This window comes from Microtus ochrogaster, linkage group LG4 (genome assembly GCF_000317375.1).
Source record: "Microtus ochrogaster isolate Prairie Vole_2 linkage group LG4, MicOch1.0, whole genome shotgun sequence".
Classification (NCBI taxonomy): domain Eukaryota; kingdom Metazoa; phylum Chordata; class Mammalia; order Rodentia; family Cricetidae; genus Microtus; species Microtus ochrogaster.
In genome coordinates this window covers 13511222-13531279 of record NC_022030.1, presented here as the reverse complement: position 1 = coordinate 13531279, position 20058 = coordinate 13511222, and the positions used below count along the sequence as shown (strand labels likewise).

The window sequence follows — 20058 nt, the reverse complement described above, 5'->3', positions numbered from 1 at the left end:
TCTCTCTCTCTCTCTCTCTCTCTCTCTCTCTCTCTCTCTCTCTCTCTCCTGGGAAGGCGATTGTCCCTGTGCCAGGGGCTTGCTGCACCCCCCCAGCCATGGGCGATGCATAGATTAGCTTGGGCTTGCCTCTGGGCTCTGTAGCCAATTGTCATCTGGAAGGATTACAACTTTTTATGCCCTGTTGCTTTACATGTAGTATGTGGTTCTGTTTTTAAGGATTAAACATGTTTTCATTACGGTATTTTTTTTTCTTTCACTGTGAGAGTCTTGAGAGGTGTTCTTTACCTCCAGTGTGGAAGGCTTAGGCGATTTCTCTCTTGTTCCTGGTTTCTAACTTGCCCCACAGTCAGAACATGTGTCAATACCACTGATTTGCTTACTGTTGAGGGTCGCTTTATGGTCTTAATTGCTCCTGGTATGATCACAAAGAATATGTAATCAAAGGCTTTCTGGGCAAGATGACGTATGTATCGTGTGAACATGCATTTGACACTTTCACCTAAGGCTTCTTTTTCAAACCTGGGAAGTTTTGCCCTTGATTTCATTGTCCCCTGGGCACCTACTCCCCCCTTCCCTGTTCTTTAGGAACCACAATTAGATGTATTAAGTTTTGAATCTGGCTTTTAAGGTTTTAATCCACGTTGAATTCTAGATATTATTTCTTTAGATCAATGTTCTAGACAAAACCATTTGCCCTTTTCTCCAAATTGAGTTACATCTTATTTGCAAATACGACGTGTAGAGAAGGCAAAAACGAAGGGTGTGGCCCAATGAAATGTACAAATGTATATGCCTGTGTGACTCTCCAGATGAGGTCATAAGGCCTTTTCAATCCCGCTCCTTCCTGTGGAGCGCGGCCTCCCCCCACTCTCTTGATTTCAATCACCGGGAATGTGAAAATGTGGCGTACTTTTTTTTCCTCACATTGTGTTCTGGAGAGCCATTCATACAGCATTATAAAGTTGTTTATTTTTCCTTCCTATATGGGACTTGCAAATGGTGCCCTATTAGTAAATTCCAGCCCATTACATATTTTCATATAACAACTATTTTTGAAACATGGCCAAAAGCCTGTTCCTCTGTTTATTATGTGAGACTATCTGACCCAGAAAGCCTAAGGTATTTACTTTCTGGCTATTAACAGGAAGTTTATTTGCCCCACTTCAACAATATTCACGACTAACACCTTAGCCCTTTCATTTAACATTCAAGTTGTTTCCAGTATTGGACTGTTACAAGTTGAATTGCTACAATGTTCTTGCTTTTTTTTTCAATTGAATTCACTTTATTTCAATTATGCATATGTGTGCATGTTTGCACGGGTTCCACACAGGTAAGTGCAGGTACCTGCAGAAGTTGGAGACGCTGGGATCCCTCCTGGAGCTGGAGTTCCAGCAGGTACTGGGGACTGAACTGGGGGACTGGTGCAAGGGCAATACTTGCTCTTAACTGCTGAGGCATATCTCCAGCCCCAAATGTTCTTTAAGCTATGTCTCTTGGGTACAGATTGAATGTCCCTCGTTTTAAACCCCCATCTTTCTGAACTGCCCCTTCTGCTGAGCTTTTGAGTATCAATATACCACAAGTGGGAAATTCCACACCTGGCCTCACATAAGACTTCTCAGTCAAGCGCAAATAAATAAAAATAGTATATTAAATTGCCTCCAGGTTATTTGTATGAAGCATGTATGATACCTAACTGAAGGGGGCTGAATAACATGCAAAATCAGCACCCCGAGGCTCAGGGATCACTACAAATAAGTACAATTTGTAGTAAAATACAGCACTACAAATAAGTAAATAAATAAACAAACAACTAAAGTAAGTGCATTTTATGTGTAGACTTAGGTCATACTCCAAAAATATTTTATGTATATTTTTATAAAAAACCTCAAATAAAAAGGGACATACAATCTGCATAGCTCAAGAAGATGAATATGTGGCTTGTTGCATTTCCATGAATATTTATAATGATTAGCATTTACTTTTTTTTTTTTTTTTTGAGACAGAGTCTTAACTATGTAGCCCTGGCTAGCCTAGAATTTAGGATATAGTCCAGGCTGGCCTTGAACTCCTGTCTCTGTCTCTGGATGCTGAGACAACACAATTTCTTTATGACGAAGTGTCTGTTCAAGCACTTCTTCCAATTTTAAATTTGTGTTTGCTTTATATTTATATTTTCTGGACGGGAGACTTACCAGGTACATGCTTCCAAGTTGTTATATTTTGAGACAAGGTCTCACTGTGTAGCTCTGGGTTGCCTCAGTCTCCCTGTATAAATCAGGCTGGCCTTGAACTCATGGAGATCTGTCTGCCTTTGACTCCTGAGTACTGAGATTAAAGGCCTGTGACATCATGCTGGTCTACAAATAATTTTTGCCTTTGAGGTTTAGTTTGTCATTTGCCTAATCCTCCCTCCTGCCCCACCCCACCCCACGTGTGTGTGTGTGTGTGTGTGTGTGTGTGTGTGTGTGTGTGTGTGCGTGTGATGATGCTCAAGTCTAGGCCTGGCACAGGCTGGGAAGGTGTTCTATCATGGAATCATATACACACTCCAGCCTAATTTAATGGTGCTTTTTGATAAGCAGAATTATTTTTATGACATTCAGTCCATCAGGGTGTTTAGGGGGTGGGGAAAGGGGCAATAGTGCTTCTATGAGCCCTGCCCATAAATGATTTCACAATCTCATTTACCTGAGGCTTTTTCCCAAAGGCCTGTCCTTTGAGTTCTCACAGTGGATCTGCAATTATTGCTATTCGATCCTGGTATATGCATTAAGTCGGGATCAAGATGACGTGTTTTCTATATGGGAAAAAACCACTATATAGATTAATTAAAAAAAGTCTAGTTTTCATTAAATGATCTTTTCATTAAAAGATTATTTTTTGGTTCTTGAGTTAATATCTGGCTGTTTTAACATAGTTTATAGTAAAGTTTTGTTTTTCAGTGCTCGGCATTGAACACAGGGGCCTCGTGGTTATTAGACAGCATTTTACAATTAAGCTACATTTCTACATTTGAAGCCCTTGCTGGTCCCGTGGCTTCTCTAATTTTGTTCTTCCTTCTGCGCCCCCCACCACCCATATGTATTATCTGAGACCAAGATGGTCATGTGGTATTCTATTGTCTTTATGTTATTTCACTGGCCAGGACAGCGAAAATCAACTATAGTGATTGTGGATGCTCTTCTCTTGCTTCTAAGGTAAATGGGAGTGCTGTGTCCCACCATGCTCAGAGCTGTGGAGTCACGAAGGATAACTGATTTTATTAAGTTCATTTTCTAATCTGCTAGACTTTGAAGCCCAGTTGTTTCTGTTCATCTCCTAGTTCTCTCCCTTTGTGAAGTATAATCTTGGGGAATTGTTTAGCCTCTCTGTGGCTTAGTACAAAATATGGAAGACAGAGATCTCTCCTGAGAGGTTGGTGAGACTATTGGGTGGGTACTTAGTGAGGGTTCTGAATTGGTCCTATCTTCTAGGAAGCATTCATTTCCTTTTCTTCTTTGATTTCTTAGCACGTTAGATTACTTTATGCTAACCATTGCTTAGTCATCAAGTCAGCTTTAAGTAAACCTTGGACATATATCGACGACTGGGATTTAATCTACTTTCTAGTGTGATACTTATGAGTCATAAAGCAACTGTTCTTTGTAGCAAAGAACATAATGAATGATCAAGTCCTAAGACAGTATTGCACAAGAGCTTAGCAACCAAGATGGCAACCTTTAAGATTTTTATCTGAGTCTTTTGATCCACTAGAGATAGTGCTAGCTTTCGCATGAACAAATTCAACACTTGGCATGTATTATGGCAAACCCTGCTCTGCATAAGGGAAAGTGAGTCTTCTTGGTATTGCATCACTCATACATTGGCTTTCTTAATTCTGTGGTTAACATTTTTTTTTGCTTTATATTTACTCACCAACAATATTTTGAGCACTTTCAGGCCAGGCAGTACATTTTGCTGGTTTGAATGCATCCATGTCCTTGAGAACTTCAGGGGTCAGAAAGGATTACCTTGAATATTGAGAGATGGACCTACCTGTACCAATTAGGCAAACTCATTCATCTTCTTAATTGACAAAAATAACCTTTCTAACTTCTTCCTATATTTTGCATGCCTCTCAGCCCCCTAGCTTTAGGCCCTTGTTTTCCTGTGTGGTTCTCCTTGCTGTAAAGTTTCCTACTCTCACGTGGGATGACCACTTACTAAGACATTCTGACATTCCAGTTCTTGGGAAGAGGGGGTTCTTTGTTCCTAGCCTGGCAGTCACACCTCCTTGCTCACTTCCGGCTTTCATTACTGGCCTCCCCCTATATGTTTCTTCCTATCCTGAGTCCAGTGGTCAGGTAGCCTTCACCTCTCACCAGTTCCGGAAGATTAGCTCTACTGGGTCAATGGATACATTCTTTGCTTTGCTATTTCTCCTATCTTTAATCAGTTCACCTCAACTAATTTGTGACTGCAACTTTCTAGGCCCTATTCTGAGGGTATGCTGTAATCCTTCTAGCTAGATCAGAACCCTATTATTTGTGATCTAGCTTTCTTCTTAAATTTAGGTTAGCTTTTACCATCCATCTTTTTAAATCTAAGTGTAATGTCCAGCTAGTCAGGTTCTTAGAGATTCTGTTCAAACGCCCTGCATGGTACTAAGTACACAAAACACTATTGCTAAATAGCTCCCGCTATTAAATACCCATGATAATCGTGCTCAGTTTTGCAAGGTAAGTAGTGTTGTCTCTGTTTTCAATTGTCAAGAAATTCAGCCGAAGAGATCAAGAAACTTGCCCAACACCATGTAGTTACTAAGTTGCAAAACTGGTTTGTCTGATTCCACAGCTCTTGCTTGTCTATGCTGTAGTGCCTTGGTGCTAAAAATACGTCAAATTAATTAAATAAATGAAATTATGGAGTAGAAATTAATTGACAATAAAATGACATGGAAGTGGCTTTGCCTCCATTGCCAGTGTGCTTCTTGGAGTCTGCCCTTGAGACCACACTAGCCGACACTGGTTTCCTTCAGATGCCTCTTCTGGTTTTTATTGTTACTAATGGATACATTTTAAATGTTCTTCAGTGGGCTCAGACAAACAAAAAGAACCACAACTTTGCACTATATTGCATGTTAATTAAATTAAAAAAATAATTTCAAAAACCTTAAAAAATGTTAAGCTGGGTGTGTTGGCTCACATCTGTGATCCCAGCACTCAGGAGGTAGGGGCAAGAGGATCAGAAATTCAATGTTATACTGAGCTACAGAGCAACTTCAAGGCTAGCCTGGGCTACATAAGATCCTGCCTCAAGCAAACAAACAGAGCCAAAAAGGCTTGTTAGTGTTCGTTTATTGGATCAGTTTTATTATAGAATTATTTGAAAAAGAGAAGAGTTTTTTTTTGTAATTGCATAAATTAACATATTTGTACTCATTTTGCTCCTTAATATAATCATTCATATCTTCTAGGGTTAAGATAGGAACTTGAGATTTATTGTAGCTTGTGTTTGTGTGTGTGTGGCATTGTTTCTTATGATAATGGTTATTTTCAGAAACACTGTCTCTGCTTAGTTTCTCCTTTAGTCACATTGCTCAGAACACCACAGTCAGGGCCACTGAAACAATAAAGTTACATTTTTCACATTTATAGAAGTTTAAAGACCAAGACCAAAGGTGTTATAGAATTTAATTTCTGGTTGAACTCTCTCTGCATGTGTGTTTGTGGGGGGTGTATGTGACGTTATCATTCTCATTTTTTTCTCTTTCTGACAGAATAGGGCACCACCCTTCTGGCCTCATCCAAACTTAAGTCACTGCTGGGCCAGTGTTGTCTCTAGATACCTTCTCACCTGGGGTTGCCCTTTGACATGGGGACTGTGAGGGACTCGGGGACCCATTCCATCTGTACCCGAATCATTCCCAGAGAGAGCAGTAAAATGTTGAGATGGAGGTTAGCTGCTTTTGTGTTTAGGATGCAAGGCAGTCTCTCAGCCCCTGCCGTGCGTCTCGCAGGCATAATGTCAGATATTTTTCGCATCACCATTACTTTGGCTCCTGGTTAAGGTTTTGAGAGCGTGTGTGAGGCGGAGCTGTTCATTGGGCTGGCCTCCTGTAAAGTGTGTCCGCATCATGTGCTTTTAGTGTAATAACTTGTTGCACTCTAAAAAGATACTTCAAGCTGCAATCTCGAGAATTGCGTTTTAAAAGCCCAGGGAAAGTATTCGCAGCCCCGGAGGATGCTATGGAGCACACAAGCGCATGCCATTCAGTGTGAGGTTTTGAAATCTGGGCTGTACAGGAAAATTAGAAACTCCCGACTCCTCTTTGGAATCATTAGAATAATACAGATCCAAACCTAGTCTTTGATATTTTTTTTATTATAAGTTTATACTTGAAAGAGTCATTGATTGACTTGTAGCAAGTTTGAAACGGGACACCCCAAAGGAAGCAGAATGTTTCTTTCTGGGCTCTGAGTCTGTTTGGTCATTGTTTTAAGCATCTTCCTGTTCTTAGTCACATTGGACTAAGCAAGGGTTAGAGAAATTGCCTCACTTGGGGACTAACCAAAAAAAATTTTTTATTCACTTCCTACAAGTGGAAGTGTGAGGGCCAGCCAACGGGTCATTTTAACACTTTTCTGAGAGGCTTTTGTCTTTGGCAGCACAATAATCTTCCGAACTTGGAAGGTTTCTTGTGTATTTATTTATGTATTGTATTTTCAGGTGGTCCTGTATGCTAATTAATAAACGCACCCTTGATTTTTTTTTTTTTTCCTTTTCAGCTGAATGCCGTAGATTTACTGTCTCGTTTCTATGGCTCCTCTCAGACCCCAGAGAAGCCGTCTGGGACTCCCTGGCTTCTCTTAGAAAGCTTCTTTTTCATTCAGTCCGTTTGCTGTCATGTGTCCTTGAAGCCATGTCATCTGGCAACATTTTCCTGACCTTACACCCTTTACAGTCTTCCTCTCTTCACTGGCTCTCACCACGTAGTGAAAGCTGACCTTGAACTTTCAGTGATGGTCTTTTCTCAACCTCCAGTGCCTGGCTCCTGTTCCTTTTTTGAAACTGGTCATATGTATGTTTGTTTGTTTGTTTGTTTTTCTGACTAAATTTTCTCAGAATACCTTTTGAGAAGCAGTAGCAGCCCCAGACTTCCAATGTTTTGTTCTTTTCTCTTTTCTCTCAGAGCCACAAACAAGGTCATTAGGCCAGGAGGTGTATGTCCTGCCCTGGCAGAGACAAAGGCTTAACGCCATGTCCCACCACTCTATAGAAGGCAGCAGCATCTTCTTGCCTCTTGAGGTTGGCTGCCTCATTGCTTCCTGACCACTAAATCAAGATTATGTATATTTTGGGTTTTGCTAAAGCAGAAACCTACTTCTGGTACCAAGTTCACTGCAGTCAGGATGCGTTAAGGCCATGCTGTGGTAGCAAGCTGCGCAACAGTCCTCCGTGACTTTACTCAAAAGTTAAATTTTCCTTTTTGCTCATACAAATGTCTGCCGTGGATTTGTTCCAGGCAGTGAGACCCAAGTCTGTTAATATACACCCATCTTAGAATTGTAACACTTCTTGGAATACCTAGTCTTCTTGGGTACACAGCAAGGAAAGGATGTTTGATGACTCTTTTCCCTGCAGTTAACCTGGTTACTATAGCCTAGAACTAGCTGCATGTGCCTGCTCACAGATTGTACAGCTGAGGAAGATCCAGAAGGAAGCACGGATGTGACGCAGAGCCAGCGTCCACCCAGGCCTTCTGAAGTTCTAAGTACATGTCTTTGTGCCTGGAGGAAATGAGGGTAGTAGTCGTACATGAGGGTGACTACAGGCCACTCTCACGCTCCATAAGACCACCTCAGCTTTGGGGTAGAGCTAGGGGAGGTAACCACTCTAATCTCCTCAACCGAGTCTCTTAGGTTTACAATGCAAATTGTCACAGCCCTGCTGTGACAGGTCAATCAGTTCCTGAGGCACGGTAATGACTTTACAGCAGCTCTAAATTCTCTTATCTCATGGAGGTGTCAGGACTGGGTCATAGATCTCTCGAGTGGCTCTCTTACCGTGCCACCATCTAAGGGGGACAGCTAAGAGAAAGGAGCCCTCCCAAAACCCAGGGAGTCTAGGGTCAGGAATGCAGGTGACCAAGGTCAAGTGCTTGCTCCACTAAGGCAACACAGGGAAGGATTCTTACTCCCTTTTAGTCATGGTTGACTCTCATTAAGGAGATAAAAGTCACCTGTTTCTCAGGTTGCCAAGCAAATTAGCTTACATAAATAAGTTAGCACAGAGAGGAAGGAAGTCCCCAGTCTGGGACCCTGAAAGAATGCTTTGGGTCAGCCCTGGGCTTCCCCAGTCACTCCAAGGAGAGGAGTTTTCATTGTCACCCTCATGCTGTCTCCTAAGCGTCCACCTCCCAATTTTTAAAATAAGGATAAGACTTCCTCAGTGGCATGAATATGGATCCTTTGACAAAGTGTTTCAAAGAAGGTTAGGAAGTGAGGAGGAAAGCCAGGCAATGTGGATTTTCTCGAAGTTTCTCTGAGAAAGGATGGAAGTTGAGTCAGAGCTGGAGGGCACCGCTGGGTCAAGGCATGTTTGTTTTTAAAGCAGGGACACACCAGAGTATGCCGTATAGTGGGGGTATGAGTCAAGTGGAAAGTGGGGGAGGGGTAAAGTAGAGAAAACTTTAGATGGAGCAGTGGGATCGGCTTCCGGTTTTAGGGAGGTGTTCTCCTGTGGTTGGAGGGAAGCCTGCAGTTTCAGAGTTAAAAGGGTGAGATGCCCTGTCCAATAGCTTTTGTGTTCTCAGGGAGCCATGAGGGAAGGACGCTGGCAGACACGTGTAAAACCCTGGGAGCAGGAAGGGCAGCGGGAAGAGAAGAAATGAGTGAAATGACCACAGTATGGGGAGGCATTATGATGGTGGACAGTCTCTGGAGTCTCGGCGAGGGCAAGCCGCCAGAGTTAGAGAGTTCAGCATGCATTCATGTTCCCCCAGTGAAGGAATCGTGTTTGAGTAACTGAGAGGGAAGAGAAAGTTTAGTTAAAACGCATTAATTCATCATGGCTTCCACAAATGGAATAAAATATAAGCATTCTAAAGTTGCTGATAGATTAGAATGTTGGTAAGGTAGAGTTGTCCCCATCTCTTAAAATGATGTGGCTTCATATGGAACTGAAGCTCCCCATCGCCCCTCGTTTTCATGTATAGCTAATATGCACACTAACACATGCTAGTAATGAGTCCGCATCCCTTGGCCACCTCCTGACCCTAGACCATGAAGGAGACATTTGTAAACAAAGCGGAGCCCGAGTATCTGGGACAGGACATCAGTGGCTTATTGGATAGGTACCTCTTAAGTATTGCTGAATTGGCCAATTTGCCACAGCTATGCATAAATGCATTGTTTGGTTGCGCGAGAAAATAGCTACTAATATTCAGTAATAATGCGGTGTCATTAAGCTAATAAAGCTACAGAAATTCTGTCCTGATAGGTATGCAGCTGAATTATTATCATTATCTGGATGTTACCTTTAGGCTTTTTGATGTCTCTATTGGCTAAAGAGCCTAATTTCTAGGCTTTTTATCTGTGACTGAAAATGTCGCCGCTCATCATCACCTCTGCTCGCTGAATGTGCTTTCTCAAAGGTCAGCCTGACTATGTGTCTGTAACAGCCTGACATCACTGGGCTAGCAATTCAAGGGCTGCAGAATGGTTCGTTTCCCTAATAGGGGTTTTTCTTTGTGCTCTAGTCTTTGCTTTCTTGTTTTGCTTTGACCATTTTCTATCATTTTGTGTTTGAATAAAGACTCATTTTTATTTTGTAAATTACTGTTTGGGATAATGCGGCACACACTTGGGAGGCCGAAACAACAGAAGGGAGAATTCTGGCCCAGTTTGGGTTATATAACATGTGTTTTGTCTCACAAAAGAACAAAACACTGGCGTCATTATTTGGGGCCATCTTTCCTATTCAGTTTCTCTTTATTATGATGAAGTCTAGCAATAATTGGGGGTTTTGTGGTGACAACACATCTTAATGTTATTAATATTTATCCTCTTGAGGGATAGTTGGGGCCTAGAAGCCAATTATCTGCTCCCAAACACGGCTAACTAAGCCATATAAAACTTATTCAGCTTCTCAAGGTCTTCATTTCCCCCTGGTCACACAGGGGTGATAACAGTATGCATATTAAGTGAAGTAATATGTAAAAACAACCCTACATGGTCCTATGGTAAAGAGGCAAAGGTTTCTTATTAGAGATATGCTGGAATATGGAATGATAATTTAAAGAACATGTCTACTTTTACTGTTTGGGCTTAGAAATAAGTGGTTTATCCTGTAGTAGCAATGAGAAGAAAGAAAATTTGTTTTCTGAATTAAAACTTATTCCAGTGCATAAGAACAGAATTCTTTAATTAATCATGGTTCGATATACTACTTAGTAGTGGTCTCTTAGGTATGAATGATGTCTTTATTTTTTTCCTTAATAAGTGGATGGCTATTTAATGTTAAAACAGACAGCAGCCTGATGATGGTGGTTACGGCTGTGGCTGTAGAAAAGCCGTGTGGGAGCCCCTTGTGCTGGTGGACCTGCTCTGTGTCTTGATCTCGGTGGTGATATGGTTGTGTGCCTATGGCAGAGCTGTACAGAAGGCAATGTACATCTCCAATGAAACTGGAGACCTCTCGAAAGACTGAACTGTGTTAATAGAGTTGTAATGTTATACGTGGTTTTGTGAAATCTTGAAGCTGGGGAAACTAATTCCAGACCGTCTTTAAAAACTGAACTCGAATCTGCAACAGTCTCAGAATTACTCTTAACCAGGGCATGCTCAGTGCTGTGTGGTGCTCACAAATACCTTTTGTTTGCTTTCAGGTTCTTCCTGCCGGATTTGCACACCGAGTCGTTGGCTTTTGTAAGTTGGTATTTGGTCTTTCTTTGTCCACTTTTGAAAAATCCTCCTCTCCAACATTTTGACACATTTCCCCCTGAATTACAGGACCATATTGCCCTTTGCTACATAATGTCAATTAACATTCTAACCAGTAAGCAAGTTAAGACAAACACTTTGGAGACTGGTGTCTATTTTCTGATATCCCCAAGATGGGTGAAACAGAACTCTCTAGAACAAAATTCAACATATTGATTTAGGAACTGTCAGAAGATATTGCTAACATAATGAAAATAAAGGCACCCCAGGCAGTGATAGTAATTTGATATTTTAAAAATCCATTTACCATATGAAAGTCTTCTATAACAAACTCAAAAATGGCACAAGGGTATTTGTTAAATGAGAAATAAGGATTTATAAAGAATCTCTATTATAATGCAACTGCCATTTCCATAGCTGATAGATAGATAGATAGATAGATAGATAGATAGATAGATAGATAGATAGATAGATAGATAGAGACAGACCACAGAAATCAGAAAGTGGGATACTAAAAAGGGTGTTGAGGGTAGTAACATGACTGCTTATTATATGTAGCTAGGGACACAGGACTTCTGTGGATAATTATAACCAGAGTACCCAGTAGATGGTATAATGGGAGCAGTGTGAGGTCTGAACCCTTGAAGTTCCCGCCCTGCTACTGTATGATTTGGGCAAGTCTCTCCACTCACTGGAGCCCATTTTCTCCCCTCTGAAAAACAGACTCATAACGTCTCAGTTATGAGGCAGATCAAGTTGTAATATCTGCCTTCTCTGCAAATGCTTCTGAAAGATGGGTCAATGAATTGATGAGTGTATGTGACCTTTGCCACAGGCTTTCTGTAAGTAGTACATTTCATGAGTACTTTTGAAAAATAATTTGATTTAGAGGAACTTAATGAGTTTCCAGAGAACCTCGATTGAGTTAAAGTGACCTGTAATTATAGGAAGCTGTTCGTAAGATCAGCTCCCTATAATGAAGCAAGTTCTTGAGGCATGCTAATTTCACAGTGCCTCCTAAAAAAATATCTTGACAGATATTTCTGTCTCCATTTCAGAAGGCTGGGAAGGCAGAGGCATTAGTGTAACCCCTGAACCTGACGTGAGTCAGTGGCCAGATTTAGCTTTAACATTCCTGACATCACTTGTCTTCGTCACAAGCCACCTTTCTTTCCTCCTCACTTTTCAGTTTTCTGAGGCAGGGTTTCTTTATAGAGCCTAAGTTGGCCTTGAACTCTTAGCCCAGCAGCCCCAGTGTCTGGGTGCCATGCTGAGACTTGAGGCGTGTGCTAAGTCAGCCTGCCCTGGCTTTCTTAGTTAATTTCTGTCCAACTTTGAAAACAAGGGCAAGCTTTCACAGAGGGCTGCTCAGTACCCTCTGTGGTACCTCTTCCATAGGTGAAGAAAGACAAGAGTCAGTGAATCGAGGCCTCAGGAACTCTGTGGTGAGCCCCAGGATAGTCCTGAGGCTTGGGGTGGGACATGTGGGGGGTGTTCTGCGTCAAGAAGTAGGCTTTCCGTGTCTTTCATTCCAATGTTGTTTACTTTCCATTCAGTTTGGGAATTTCGAAAGGTAACGCATCGCTCCTCGTGTTGACTGGGGATGAACGACAGATGTGGCGTGAACCACAGTCAAAGAGCACATTGCATTACAGGGTTCTGCGAAGGCTGTGTCAAAGGAGCAGTTCTGAATTCAAGGGCAAATTTAGAAACTCTTTTAATTATGTTTATTCAATAGAGGTAACCCCCTTGGGAAAACACACTTTCCTTTAGACTCCCTCCGGGTCACCCTGCCCCCTGGCTAGCCCTCTTCACTCCCTCAAATACAAACATTCTTTCACACACAGATGCTATTTAGGACCTGGTGAGCCAGCTCGGGTGATTCCCTGGACCAAAAGGGGAAAAAAAGTAACTGTTCCGTCCCTGTTCCCACTTCTGTTTTGCAAACAGAATTTATACAAACTATGCTCCTCTTTGAGCTGCGTGGCCTTCCCCGGAGATCCTGCTTTTGGGAAAGCCTAGAAATGAGAAATGACGGTTTTCAGTTGGAGCAAACCAGAGCTTGCTGGGTGTAACAGGTTTGCTGTGATATAGGAATAGATTGATAAGGGCTGCACCTTTAGAGTTCTCGGGTTGAAAATAAAGTTTCCAGAGGGTTTGGGTTCAGTGGCGTGAAAGAAATTTCAGACCGTTAAGTGAGATCATCACTCCTAAAGATATGGGATGGAGGAAGAAGGGGGAAAGCGAGAGTTTATTTATGGACTGTCAGAGGGCCATTGAGGCTCAGCAGGCCCCAGAAACCTAGGACTTCCCTTGGCGCTTGTTTTCTCTCTCTGACCTTGGATGAACTAGCGAGCAGTATATTATGCCAGATGATTGTGTTGGTTTGTCATGGGTAGCATTCTGGACTGTCACTGGAATGTAGGAAACGGATGAATTTGCATTGAACCATGAGGTGGTCCGTCGGGCCCTCTCCTGGTCTCAAGGAGACCTGTCGCAGTTTGTCTGGGCCGGGCCTAATGAAAGCTTTGGAGGGAAAGAGAGGTGGGACTTTGATCTCTTTGTTCCCGCTGCTCCCTGGGAACTCACTGAAATCAATGCCCTGTTTTCCTGAAGGAATGAATGGCTCTGCCTAACTAGCTTTGTAAAGCTGTAGGGAACTCACTGCCTCTGTTTATTGACAGCTGAAAGGGGGCACACGGGGTGGAAGGGACCTTCTTGTGAAAACCAGGCACAGGGAAAATTAGACCTCAATTTAACACAGAGGAATTTGAAAATTCACCCCAAAGGAGCCGAGAGTTTCTCATGCTTACATTAGGATGATTCAAGTTTGGGGCTAGTGTGCATTGAACAATGGAGGTTTTGTCACAACTGTGCTATAAGTAGGAATATGGTCTGCATAATGAATGGAGCTAAGTAGACGCCCGTTCAACATCCCCTTCTCTTTCTGAAGCACAGACAGAAAGACAGATGTGAGCCGTGATATAATCAGGTGATGCCCTTTCCTTTTATGTTAAGGAGAAGCATGAATATTGCGCGCAACTTCTCCAAAGTTTGTTATTCATTTGTTTGTTTCAAAACATCTTTGAACTTGAGCTCGAAGTTCATGCCGGGGACTCCCGCCTTCCCATATTGTATGGTTATTGTGGGAATGTAATGATTACCCATCAGAAAGTTTTTCTGGTCTTACACTGTTGTAGATGGAAGTGTGTGTCAGATGTTAGGGAAACTGATAGTGGACCCAAGATAGTGCGCAGAATAACAATAGTTTCTAAGTCTTAAAATGACTACCTTCCTTTGCAGAACAGAGGAAAGAAAATTCTCCAGCTTATCGCGAGGAAGTATCTCACCCCTTCTTAGCAGTCTCCCCTCGCTTGCTTCATTTCCCAGCAAGAATTTATGGCTTTTTCCTTTGGCCCCAGCCCTTTGTGCGTACCTCGATCATAGCACTTAACACATCCCCCCAGAGCTCTTTGTTTAGGTGTATTCTTTTAGCTGGAAGTAAAGCAGCTGGGCCGTATTCATTTTTATATCTTCTAGCCTCGCAAATCTCTTGGCTCACTAAATGTGGCTGAATGAATAGGGATTGATGGCTCCCTGTGAGTGTAATTACTTATCCAGGCTTCAACTGCAAATACTAAATTTTAGGAAAACTTGATTGGTCTATTGTACCTGATCAGTGCTATTACTCTTTTAAAAAAAAAATCTTTCCATTATGGAAGATATCAAACACTGATTTTTTGGTTGTTTGTTTTTTTGCCTTAGTAAGTTTGTGGGGTGCCAATCAGCCCTTCTAGGAGGAGGCATTAAAAGCATAGGACATTGTCTTTTGAGGGGCTGGTTTCTGTTTTCATTCTTTTTTTTTTTTTAAAGATTCTTGGTGTCATGTATAGTTATTTTCATGAAGTAGATGAAAAGCCTATCAATGAAGAGTCCTGTAGACTTTCACTTGACTAAATTTAGTGATTGAGGTGGATAGAGCTTGTGTTGAATATGATTTAATTCTATGATACGCTGATAATATAGAATAAAGCCTCCCCTGGCTTCCCTTGCCCTTCTACCATTGTACCCTATGCATTCTTTGTTAAAGGAAACAAACCCCCACCCCCAAGTGAAAAACGAGGGAAGTTCCAATCCTGTAAACCACTTGGATTTCATAGGACCCTAACCCAAACCCAACTACTGAACTCTTCTCAAGTTGCAAACTATTTCTTTTTTCTATTTTCAAACTTGAGATGTAGGGAAGAAAGAGATATTAATATTCTTCAAAGAAATCCCTTCTTAAAGTGATAACGGGAAATTTTAGGAGGTGTGAGGGACAGCACAGCCACTGAACAGGGTTTGAGTCTCGTGTTTGTTTTATTTTTATACTAAGGATAATTGTAAAGAAATCTATTTGGATTTCTGTTTTAAGTCCAGGTAGGGATGAAGTGGCAGCTATAGGAATCCCATAGGGAAGAAGAGTTGGTACAGGTTGCATAAATGTGTTGAGCCCAGGAGGGTAGATAGAGAGGTCAGATTTCTTCTGAAGCAGGTATCACTATGGCTTGATCCCTGGTAGATGCTTACCTCCAAAACTATTAACTTGTAGCTAGGAAGCATTAAGCACATCACTTGGCTGTTCAGTCCTCCCCATCTCTGTAAATCCCTGTGACATCATACCTAAGTAGGGAGAGGCAGAAAAGCAGCGAGAAGATAGGAGATCTTTAAAAATAAGACGTTTCCCAAATCCCCCCCCCCCCCAATTCTAGCTTCTATCCAGGGCCTGGGGTTTCTCAAATCAAATCTCTGACAGCCAATGTTTTCTGGAATGTTCTCACAACTCCTTCTACTGTGTGGGCTTCAACTCAGGAAAAAAACAAGAGCTGACTCAAGACTGCCCAAGGGAGAGTGAGTGGGCAGACATATGACAGCGTAGAGAAGACATATTACCTTCCTATGCAGGGGACAGAGGAGCCCCAGATGACACGGGAGGCAGGGGCCACATCAGGAGTGACAGCAGCTTTAGACGGAAACATAATAGAAAAGCCAGTAAAGGCTTTGAGGGGGAATGGGAATGGCATGTGTGGGCAGATGTCTAGGTGCAAAGGACACAGTGTCTGTCACATGTCACCCTGCCGTATTCCAGCTAGCGGTTAGTCTGTTCTCTGTAGAGAGCGCAGTTAGGGGATCAAATCCCAGCGCATCCTGGAGCCACACAAAAACCCGCAGGCAGTCTGCTTAATCTCTCTCTCCCCAGGCTTCCTGGGTTGTGAAATGGTGACTATGAGCCACCTAGATAGAGCACAAGCCCCTGGAAGAGGAAACACATTGATGTGAGGGGAGTAGTCCCGCCCTGTCCAGCAGGCAGGGAATGCTAGTGTGGGCTGATTCTCCGTGGTGCACGTTCTGTCCCCTAGGGTTGTGAAGTAGGTCAGTGTTTCTATGAAGGAATTCATGGTTGTCAGGGTCCTCGGGATATTCCAGGAGTTCTAGCTCTTGCTCTCCACCATTCATAGTTGCTTTGTGCCCTTGTTTCAAATTAATGGCCACGATTCCAGCGTCATTGCTAGTCAACATTTCTATGGGATCCCCTCAACATGTGTTTAATTCTCATGTGGTGCCCGACTTTAATCCCAACACTCAGGAGGCAGAGGCGGTCGAATCTCTGAGTTTGGTCTACAGAGGAAGTTACAGGATAGCCAGGGCTACACAGAGAAACTCAAGCAAAACAAAACTGTGCTACCATTTTTTTTTTTAAAATAAATTCTAGGCTTTGTAAATATACTCACTCCAGCTCACATTTGATATGCCCCCCCCCCTCCTAAAGTTACTTTATAAATACCTTCCCAATCAATTCTATGCTCTTGGAGGCTGACTTCCAGATGCCTCCGGTGGAAGAAGCTAATGTAGAGAGGTATTAGGTATGTCCATTTGAAGTATGAAATGCCTCTTTTTTTCTCCCACTCTATTTGCAACTGACATACTTCCCAACACCACACTCGGGAGAGAAAGGTTAGCAAACTCCCAAAGTCCTAGGTGAACTGCTTCATCCGTCTTGTGAGTGACATGGTGACGCTTCTGAGACCAGTTCATTTCAGGCCTGTTTGTAATGGGTTTCAGTCGTTAAATGTGACACCAAATTAAAATCACAGCAAGTGCTGTTACATGACGTAGGAACTGGGGAGTCTTTTCATACGTGACGTACAGAACCGAGTCATAGTAGCTGTCTATTTTGAAGGCATATATTAAGAATAGAGCCACTGTTCAGAACTGGACCTACCCAACACTAAGGCTGCTGCTATTTCTGTCTTGGGCTCTACAGCCGAACGTTGCCATTTGTTTCGTTCTTTAATCTTAGGGCTATAACCTTGTGTTAAGTTGGAGATGTGTCCCACATGGAATGAAATACAATAAAATAAACCATTGTGCCAATTTTAGATAAGAAAAATTGCTCTCTAAAGAACATCATTAAATTACTTTCCAAGGCTAGAAAGATGGATGGCTCAGTAGCTATGGGCACTTACTGCTCTTGCAGAGGACCAGAGTTCAGTTCCCAGCAGCTTACAACCACCATAACTCAGGTTTCAGGGGACCCAGGACTGTCTTTTACCTTCTGTGGGTAGGAGGCTTGCATACGGTACACTCACATATGTTCTGAGCAAACACTCATGCGCATGACAAATAAATACATCTCTAAAACTGCTCCCCTTCCCCATTAGCAATTAAAACAGGAATGAAAGCAGCGAGTCTCCTCAGAGGAACATGTTGGCTATTATTAAAATTAGCCCATGTAGCACATTTTCCTGTCAGTATTTAAAACAATGCTGGAAATGATGTGTGTTTACACCATAACAAATGTACTTTATTGAGAGAATCACATAATTGACCCATTATGTAGCATTTACCAAGGTAAAATTCTTCCTTTTTATCTCAGCGGCAGGAATTAAAAGTGATTCATAATGCGTGCACACAATCACTATGTAAATGGGAGCTACATTAAGATCAGGGCCATTTCATGTTGTTTTCTCTAAACGCTTCTCATTTGGCCCTTCTATTGAATTCACAGTGCGTAGGAGAGCTGCTGGTTATGATTCATGGAAGAGTACAAACTCCGTAAGTGCTCTTATAGAAAAACGCAGAATGGCTCCGGTAATTCTTTTCTGTGGGCAGTATTTTGTTGGTGGTGGTGGTAGTTTTCCCCCTGTGTGGAAATTGCTATTTACCTGTTGTAATGTATAGAAGCGATGAATCCGAAGGCGTAATCCCTACCTACAGCGCGTGGTCTCTTTCTATAACACAAGCCTTTCCTGCTTTGCTGATTAGAACCTTGCAGTGGTTCCCGTTAGAAGGCTCGGTTGGTGGCAGTTGACGGAAACTAATGGAACCACTGAGAAATTCCGAACAGGCAGGTGACAGGAATAGGCTAGCATGTTAGTAAGAACCACCCTGACCGGAGCGTTGCGATTTAGAATGAAGGGGAGCCAGTCCAGAAACACCGGGGCCAGCGTGGCCCTCATTCTCCGACATGTGGACATGGCCCTTCGGTAGTCCTGACTTCCGGGTTCTTGCTCATTGGGTTGGTGGGATGTCTCAAAGAAGTCACAGGAACTTTCTCTCTGGATCAATGCAGCGGACTGGTCCTTGCCTTAGTACTCTTGCCATTCATTCCTCCAAGGTGTTAGGTACCACAGATGGGAGGGTAGGACCCTTAGGTGGCTGCCTTTGTTATGGGGGGGGCACTACCTGGTTCTTTGTTTCCTTCCTTCTGGATTTCACAGGCTATGGCAGGGCAAGCAAGTGCCAACAGAGGCTTAGACTCTGCTATGCCACAGTGGTCCCACTTATCTCCCTTGCCCGATGTCTTAACTTCCACATTCCCTTCCTCTGCGTTCTCTCTTGAGTACAGTTTAGCTTACGTCCATTGCTCTCAGCATACAGAGAGCTAGGGCTCGGTGTCCTAGAAGAAGTGAACCATCTTAGCCGAGTCTGCGGTGTCACTGTTATGCAGGCCATCTGACATAACACATGCCGCACTGTCCACAGACCCTTTAGGTTTAGACCCTATCTGGGGGTTCTGCCATTCCAAACATTCCACTGTGGCCGATGACCTTGGCTTATCCCAAACACTCTTCGGGTTTTTATCAAGGCCTTTGTAAACCTCTTCTATAGGTCCCAGACATCCAGCCATAGACTGAACTTGGAGGATACGACTGACCACAGAGCCCAACACTGTCCTCTTTCCATGAACTTAGACATGTCGTTAGTGCCTCAGGCACCTTTGAATTAACCCATCTGGTTTTGAGTATTTTTCCCCCCTTTGTATCAGGGATAGAATCTCCTCTCTTCCAGAGCACCTTGGTTCTAGCGCTCCTCATTTTCATCTTAGGGAAATCAGCTGACCACTCCCTGTCCCAGCTTGGTGACTAGGAAGCCTATCTAGGTTAGGAAATACACGGTTTCCTGGACCTCAGCCTGCAATTGCTTTGGCCTACCTCTTGCCTCTTCCAAGCAGACTTCCCCCTGGTCTTTGTTTGCTTTTAGCAATTCAGAGTTTAAGATAAGGACTTAAAAAAAACACCCTGCGCCTTTCCCTTTCTAAGTATTTGCACAGGAGTTAATCCTGTGAGCATAATCTAACATCAACCCTCTGTCCCCCCCATCTTCCTGCTCTATCTGCTTTAGGGTACTAAAACAAAGGACTCCCCCAGGTCACCCAAACCTTCAGCACCCCTGCTTCTTTCTGCAAACCCAGGTGGCCTTTGTTGATCGCTTTTGAGAGATTGCTTGTAATCCCAGAGGTCCCAGTCTCAATGAGAGGCACAATTCTAAGGAAGATTTTTGGCTTCTTTACTGAGGTGGCACCCACAAATATGAATCTCACCGTCCAAGGTCAGAGAGATCCTTAAAGCCACCATCCTTGGCTCCCAGAATGGCGATCTAAAGAATGCCATCTAGACTGGTTTTAGCTGCCTTGCTTACACTGGCCGTGTTTTCTTGAACCTAGAGATTTTCATGGCGCCTGGAAGGTGAGGAACTGACCCTCTACCCTTCCATACATCACAGCGGTGGTGACTTGAAGCCTTGCAGCTGTCGGCCACAGGGCCAGGAGTGCAGGCTGGAGCCCCAGTGGAGGTCAGTTTCCCTC

General features: G+C 42.9%; 1 protein-coding gene across 5 annotated transcripts in view; it reads left to right on the top strand.

Moving 5' to 3' along the window:
* Plagl1 (PLAG1 like zinc finger 1) overlaps positions 1-20058 on the top strand; it is a 43966-nt gene that overhangs the window by 2813 nt on the left and 21095 nt on the right. For all 5 annotated transcript variants that reach the window (XM_013351429.2, XM_013351427.2, XM_013351428.2 and 2 more), the window contains exon 2: positions 10877-10916. The gene's annotated coding sequence lies outside the window, so the exon portion shown is untranslated. The remainder of the gene's footprint in view (positions 1-10876; positions 10917-20058) is intronic.